Below are 8,594 nucleotides of genomic sequence, written 5' to 3' on the forward strand. Positions count from 1 at the left end.
AAGCTCATCTTCCACAATCACTTGCCCTGTATCTGTATGGTAGATTTCAGGTTTTGTTCGAATTTTGCTCCTGCCTGTAGCAGCTCCACATGCAGCTCCACATGCTGCGGCAGCCATCTTGGGAATTTTTTTTTCCGGGCGAGTACTGAAAAAAGTGGTATCGGTGCATCCCTAGTTCAAACGTTTCGCCATCGGCCTGCATTTTCTCATGGAAGCGGTATCTGGCATATATCGGGTTGGACTTGGGAGTAATATAAGCCTCATACTTAACGTAGTATGTTTGTAGCTTCTTAGCTTTGTCTTCGGAAAGTGACCAGGTGTTGTGTATGTCCAGTCCCTTCTCCCCGATCCATAAAAGGAGGTAACTGCACTTCTCTGTTTCGTGTTTCTCCCGCAATGGGCCAGAAAACATCAGCTCCGCTTGCTGTTTGAACCGCCGCCACGCTTCGGGCAAGTTGGCTGAAGTCCAATCCATTCCATGCCTGAATGCCATATGTCTCCATCGTCTTCGCTGCTTGTGGGTCTTCAGATCGTTACTCTGACACCATGTTATGTTTGCCCTTTGTTTGCAAGTTATTCACTTTACATGAATGAAGGGAAGAGACCAGCTCACTTTAACCATTGTTTACTCGGACATCTTAACTCACACGAGAATCACAACCACAACGTAGTCTCGCGATACTGATGACATCACCTAGCATAATATGCTTGGTGTAACTGAGGCATTAATAACATCAGGATGTTACAATTTCTACTCATTTCTGTTCTTCTACTATTATTGTGTGCTATCACTGGAGTGTTTTCATTTATAAGTCTTTAACACGTCCAAATAAAGATGTTTAATGAGGACGCTGCGACGCATTCAGTTTTACATGAAAAGGCTCACAAACACCTGAATTTAGCTCTTAATGTGTTCTAAGGGGTGGATTGTATACAACCGCTGGAATATTTTTGTGTAAAAGACTTGAAAAGACGTGCAAATGCTGTAGATCAGTGAGCATGGACGGAGCTTACTTGCTGATCGAAGCGATCTTTTACACTGTTCTCTGGCCAGACAGTCCTTATTCATGAGCCCTGACCTGATAATGATCAGATATGTTGGTGTAGCTTGTCAGTGTGAATTAAATTAATGTATTTATTTGTATTTTTAACCGATTTCTGCGGTGACCTTCGGTTCACTTTAAGTTTGTCGTGGTCACGACACATCAACTTGTGGGAACGTCATATTATGTCGTGGCCACGAGATATTAATTCGTGGGGACCTCATATCAACTCGTGGGAACGTCATATTATGTCGTGGCCACGAGATCATTTTGTCGAGGTAAGGACATCTTTATGTCGTGGCCACGAGATGCTATGATGAGGGATTTCTCTTATTATGTTGAGGAAACGATATGCGCTTCTTGTGGCCACGAGTTTAATGCGTAAACAAACCTGCGTGACCATAGTAACCCGGGATTATCAGAGATAGATTTATTAATATTTTATTTTAAATTAAGGAATTATTATATTAATTATTATAGAAATTAATACAATATTAAGTGATAATATTATGCGATGCTGTCTATGCGAATGTTTTCTGTGCCCGATGTAGACACATTCAAAAGAAGCTGATCATGAATAAATATTACATAAAGTATATCAAATAGGCCTACATTTTACATCAACATTTTATGCATCCCACAGTCTTTTAAGTCCATTAACTGATCTGTAATATTTGTATCATTCCTTTATATTCGTTATTATTTTATTTTTTTTTTTTACCTTAATTTCGATCTCTTTACTTAAATGCTCAACATGCCAGTACAATTTTGAATATGCTATATTGGGATTTTTACTGGAATGCAGTTTAATGGTTGAATTTGACATATATTCTATTTTATTTCGTCTAATTAATAGACTAGCCTATATATTGACGCAGTTTCATTTGTAAATCATTTATCGTCACACACAGGCATAAATACAATCAAAACTTTTGTCAAAACTTTATTGGCATAATTGTCATTTACAAAATATAGCAAATATTTGCAAAATATAGCAAATACTAGCATATAGGGCAGAACGTTAGGCAAAGCGATACACAATAAATATAAAAATATAGCCACTTATAAGTCACTTATAATTTATTATTAGCCTATTATTATTATTATTATTATTACGGTTAGGCTTATTAGGGGTTCGAGCATGCAGTGCTGAAACCCTATTGTAATTGTCAGGATTATTATTATTATTCTTTTCCGCTAAAACTGATCGTGCAGACCAAACCGTAAGGCCTAGAGAGCTGAAACTTGGCCAGAAGGTAGAGGGGACATTCTGACAAAGACTCACCCCAATCGGCCTATAGGTGGCGCTACAGGGAACAAAATTGTGAAATCGCTCATAACTCCTAAACCGTTTGTCGTAGACTCAAAAATTAGATTTTTGGAATCCTTGGGTCAAGACGATAAAAAGCCTAAAAAATCAGATTCGCTCTACGGTGCCCGTTTTTCCGCCATTTTGAAGTAAATTCAAATCCTACTTTTGTGAACTAGTCCTAGGTTTTTCGCCCGATCGGAACCAAACCAGTGCAGAAATGTTCTCTGGACAGTGAATATCAATAATTATTAAAAAAAAGTTAAATTTTCACTCATCGTCGTGAAGGGGCCCCAAAAAGTTTGTCAGGTGGGGGGGCATTTTTACTAAAATGGCTATAACTCATGAACCAAGTGAGATATCTTTATTAAACTTGGTACACGTGTGTATAAGCTCAATCTTTGGTCAAATAACAAAAATTGCACAGCTCTGTCACTTGGTGGCGTTATAAGCCTGAAAAAAAACATAAAAATGCCTATAACTATGCAATCGTTGGTCCGATCGACCTGAAAATTGGTATGCAGTGTCTCTGTCCAATGTGCCATAAGGGTCTATGAGGACATTGACGTATCTCAAAAAACATGGCCGCCATTGGCCAACGAATTTGAGCACCTATTAGACAAGGTTAACGGAGGCCGATCGGGCACTGGGCATGTTTGACTCATGGCCCTAAAGGTCTGTAAGAATTTTGAAAGAAATCGGCCACTAGTTGGCGCTAACAAGTTTTTTGCCTCTGTAATCACATGATGTTTCACACATCCACACAATATGCATATCATTTGATAGATCTCCTCATGATGAACAACTTTGCCTCAATAACCATTGGTGTCAATCAAACCGTTCATTAAATATTCACAAATATGTTAAAAATCTACTTTTGTGAACTAGTCCTAGGTTTTTTGCTCAATCTTGATCAAACCACTGCAGTAATATTCTCTGGACTGTCTACATCAATAATTATGAAAAAAATGTTGAATTTTGTCCTTCGGTTAGCTGTAATGGCGCCATTTACAAAAGGGGCGTGACCACATATACCCAAAAGCTTATAAAACCAAAACGAAAACTCAAAACTTTACGAAAATTGGTGAAAACATGTGTCAGATGATTCTTAACAAGCATGCAAAGTTTCATGTAGATCGGAGCATAGGTGGCGCTATAACAGTTAAAAAGGCTTTAAAAACAAGATTTCTATGGTAAATGGGCTCAAATTGTTAAAAAATGCTCATCTATTCACACAAACACTAGATCTTACATTTACATCTGTATGATATATCCTCTCATTCTGAACAACTTTGCATACCACCTCAAAGGCCTTAAATGCTCGAACCCCGGTAATTGCTGCTTGCAGCTATATTTATTTTAATAACTGGTTAGGGCTAATTTTACTAATGCTTGACAATTATGCCAATAAAGTTTTGACTTTATGATTGTATTTATGCCCGTGTGTGACGATAAATGAGTGTGTTTTCATTTACAAATTAAACTACGTGAATGATTCATTCCTCAGTGAAACACTATAATTAGACGAAACAAAATAAAATAATTCAACCTTTAAATTGCATTCCAGTAAAAATCCCAGTCATATAACATATGTCGAGCATTTACAGTATTTACATATAGAACATTAAGTAAAGAGATGGAACATAAAGGAAAATAAAATAATAGGCTAATAATAATAATAATAATAATAATAATAATGAAAAAACGATCAGTTAATAGAAGGTTGGATAAAAATATCTAAACTTCTTTCGAATGCATCGCGTACAGACAGCTTTCACATAGACAGCATCCCGTTGTTAATATAATCATTTAATAATGTATTCATTTCTATAATATTTAATTTAATAATTCCTTAATTTAAAATAAAATATTAATAAATCTATCTCTGATAATCCCAGGTTACTATGGTCACGCAGGTTGATATGTCGTGGCCACGACAAACTTAAGTGAACTGAAGGTGTCCCCTCCCGGTCGCCGTAGATTTCAAAGTGAAAGTAAGTGTAAGGAGTTAACCACCTCCACTTCTCAAGTGGTATTGCTCCTCTAGAGGGGACATTTTTTTCAGCCAATGTAGGTCTATGGGAAATTTTTCATATTTAAAAATTAATAATAAAAAGGTCTAATCAGTCTAAAAAGATATAGCAACAAACTACATATCAGGGCCCAGGTCTCTGCCAAGTTTGGGGCCTGTGGCATTAAAGCCCTGGGACCTGTTAGAGTCAGAAAATTTTGTCTAAGAAAAATAACAATAACAATATGTTGGCTCTGCCAAGCCAACATAATAACTGGAAGTTTAAGTCAGATTTCAGTAAGTTGGCTTTCTCAAGCCAATTTAACTATAAGTTTAAGTAGCATTTCAGTAAGTTGGCTTTCTCAAGCCAACTTAACTATAAGTTCAAGTCGGATTGAGAAAGCCAATAATTGTGAAACCATGATTATTCCTCAGAAAATAATCATACCAACAAAATCTATAATTGTTGCATCCCTAATCACTGCCCAGTCCTATTTCTCATGACAATGGGATGCTCTGGCCCACGGTTGGCCCAACACCCCTTTGTTTGCATTCCCTACGATCACTCTGCTTCCTCAGGTTGTCAACAAAATGCTCTCTCCTCTTGCTGGCCCCTATCTGGAGAAACCAGACTTGGTTCCCAGAGCTGATTCATCTGCTGTCTGCAGTCCCGTGGCCAAAACCACTGAGGAGAGAACTTCTCTCACAAGTGAGGGGCAAGACTTGGTACCCCCAGCTGCAGCTGTGGAGACTTCATGTTTGGCCCACTGATGGGAGTCTAGCCAGCTTTCCTTGAGAGTCACTAATACCATTCTAGAAGCTAGAGCTCTGTCTACAAGACGTCTACAAGACACCCGACAGTAAAGTCATTCTACAACCGTGAAGCGGTTACGTACCTAAGGTGCTCTCAGCTCCGTCAAAGAGAATAGAATACAAAGAGGCGAAACTCTGATGCTTTTTTGGTAACAGCCACTAGGTGGCGCGGTAGCGCGGCCGCCATTTCGGAGTGAAAATGCAAACTGGACAACACCACAGAAGCAGACAGAATGACAATGAAACAGAAGTCAAAGTGGACATAAAAGAGCGCAATGACTGCAGGGAAGTAGTGTGTTACATGAAAAAGTGTTAAAAGTCACACTACATTGTTAGGTTTTTTTTTTGACGGATCAGAATCCATCACATCTTACGCACTTAAAATTGGTGAATCTCACAGCCAAATCAGAAACGCAATAGAAAATTTCTCAAATCAGTCAATTTTATGACTATTACAGTAAATGTTGTATTATATTATTATATTTGTTTTATGTTATCAGTTGTGGAATCCAACCTTTATACATCTGAGGCAGTTTTAGCCTGCTTAATTGAGTATTTTCATTTTATGCAACGTTACACTTAAATGTAAATTAAATTTACCATTATTATTATTAGTTACTATTATAGGTCTGAAATATATATTGTATTTATACGTTATATTGTACATTTTAATTCCCTGGAACCCACTACAAACATGATGATCTTACAGAACATGATGCATTGCTGTATCTGTCGTAAGTGAATAATTAAAACATTTTGGAGACAGTGGTTATGTGTTTTTTTTTTTTTACATAAACATGTTTTTTTGTTTACAGTCATGCTTTAACGGACATTAATATAAGGCAATACTGCAAAAAAAAAATATATATATATATATTTATTTTTTATATATATTTATTGCTTTTATATATATTTATTGTCTAACATTCCCAATTTTCTGATGCATGTCCTTTTTTTATTATATATGTTGGTATTAATTCAGCATTTATAATGCTAATACTTGCACTTAAAATAGGAATTTCAACTGAAACTGGTTTCTAGAGAGCAAAGATTTTGTGAAGAATAAATAGAAGACCAAGTCTGTTTTTGATAATCACTAGTCTAGTGATTGTACGCTATTCTGTGTTGTCATAATTTTTTTTAATTGCTATAATAACAAAGATTACAGTACATACAAAACATACAAAAATAATTTCAATAATAAACGACTTATGGTTTAATAGTTAACAGAAGTACAAAAATTCTTAAGAAATAAATGAAAAGGAGTAAACATATACATATATATATATATATATATATATATATATATATAATGTTGTCATCATTCAGGCTGTGTATTTTAGCTTTAATGTACTTTTTTTTTTTTTTAACAAAGCAGCTGATATTTGCCATCGTGACAGCAAGAAGCTAGTGGACTGCCGAGTCTTTTCACTCCAAAATGGCGGAAGCCCAGGGCTGCTGCTGGGTGCTGATGTTGCAATGGAACGTTCTATTTGCTTTCACTTCTTGTCAATATAAATTCTTTGGCTCCGTTCAGAACCCATGTTATTTCCCTGTTAGCTCTCCCCTGGTGCAAAAACCAGCATATGCTGGTAGGTATGTTTTGATGCTAGGATGCTGGTTCGGTATGTTTTGGTGCTGGTTTAAGCTGTTCCTTTGCTGATTTAAGCTGGTCCTTAGCTGGTTTATGCTGGTCATGTTGCTGGTAAAGGACCAGCATAAACCAGCAAAGGACCAGCTTAAACCAGCATCAAAACATACCTACCAGCATATACTGTTTTTTTCACCAGGGTCCCTATAGTGGATCGTGAGCAGGGTCCCAATTTATGTCTTGTCTTGTCTTGTTAGGGCACTCAGAGTGTACGTTGAGCGCTCTGGATTGTTCAGACAATCAGACCAGCTCAAAAGGGCTGCCAGACACACAGCAGAGACCATCTTGTTGGATAGTAGATGCTATGCTGTGGTTGGCTTGCAATGCCCTATAGGTGTGAAGGCACATTCTACCAGAGGAATGGCCTTCTCCTGAGCATGGTCCAGAGGGATCTCTATCAGGGAGATTTGTGCAGCCACCAGCTGGTCATCGCCATCTGCCTTGTTAGATTCGACAAAAAATGACACTGTTTTTGAGAGACTACTTTGTAGGATTTCTGTAAATTAAAATGCACAAACCAGACACAATAACACCCAACAAATAGAGAAATGATGGCTCTTCACAGAACATATAATTGTTACTTTATTTTCATTTTGAAGCCTATTTATGAGGAATATGTGCTGTTATGGATGTGACAAGCCTTAAAAAAAACTATGGACTATGGAAAATCATGCACTAAAAATAAAAATAAATTCATGCACTAAAAATACAAAAATTAAAACATGGGTATTTGAACCATCAAATGTTGACGTCTGTGCTATCAGTATAGTAAAAACCTTTTGTAAAAACTATTTTTTTATGTTAAGGTTGAGTTTTCAAAGACCACTGAAAACATATATTCTTGTACCTTGGTATAGACAAAGTAGGCCTATTTTGAAAGTACACATTTTTTGGCAACATGCTTGAGTAAACTCATCAAATTCAGGTTTTATAAATTAGAAAATAATGATATTTGTATAATTCTTTTTTAATTTTGTCTTGATTTTGAGCAGGAACATGAAAGACATGGATTCAGCAATTTTAACATCTATTCAAAGCCTTACCATTGCTGAGGACACAAGGAACTAAATCAAACTTATGATGCAACCCTATGTCAACTGGGAAGAGTATCTAACTTTTGCGCCGTTATCTATAGCCATCCTTGGAGAGCTGGTTTTCATCTCATCCACAACAGATTTCTCTGTCAATAAAAATCCCCCTAAAGATGGCTATAAATTCATCAAATACCCTGATTCCTTTCGCGCTTGCCTCATGCAAGTGTGTAACTCTGGTTGGTGGCCATTTAATGAGGCCCATAAGAGCGTGGATCAGATCCGCCTCCATACTGCCCAAGTTCCACATTACATGAAAACTGCTTTGAAGATTCTGTTCCAAGGCGATGATGAAGTTGTCAAAGCACATCTTCCTCTTCAGCTGGAAAATATCAGAGAGATTGCAGATGAATGTCTGAAGTTCTCTGATGCAACTGCAAAACGTTTCGCTGATGTCATCAAAATCATCCAAGAGCTGCTGGAAGCATGTATGAATGCAGAGCACTTCTATGGAGAAGAGATGGAAGCAGTCAAGAAGAGGCTGGAGGAGGGCAAACTGAGGGAGGAGTCAGCTCTAGAGACCAAGAAAAGGACTGAGAAGGCAGTGAGTGCCATAGAAAAGGAACTGGAACAGGCTCAGGAGAGCTACATGAAAGCTCTGGATTCTAGTAGATGGGAAATGATTGGCATGATTACTGGAATGGCATATACTGCAAGATTTTCCACAGAGTGGAAC

At 37.2% G+C, this 8,594-nt stretch overlaps 1 pseudogene; it reads left to right on the forward strand.

The window, feature by feature from the left end:
* Nucleotides 1-7,832: 7,832 nt before the first annotated feature.
* Nucleotides 7,833-8,570, forward strand: LOC127157874 (uncharacterized; annotated as a pseudogene).
* The last annotated feature ends 24 nt before the right edge of the window (nucleotides 8,571-8,594 follow it).

This window comes from Labeo rohita, unplaced genomic scaffold, assembly GCF_022985175.1.
Source record: "Labeo rohita strain BAU-BD-2019 unplaced genomic scaffold, IGBB_LRoh.1.0 scaffold_1221, whole genome shotgun sequence".
NCBI classification, from domain to species: Eukaryota; Metazoa; Chordata; class Actinopteri; order Cypriniformes; family Cyprinidae; genus Labeo; species Labeo rohita.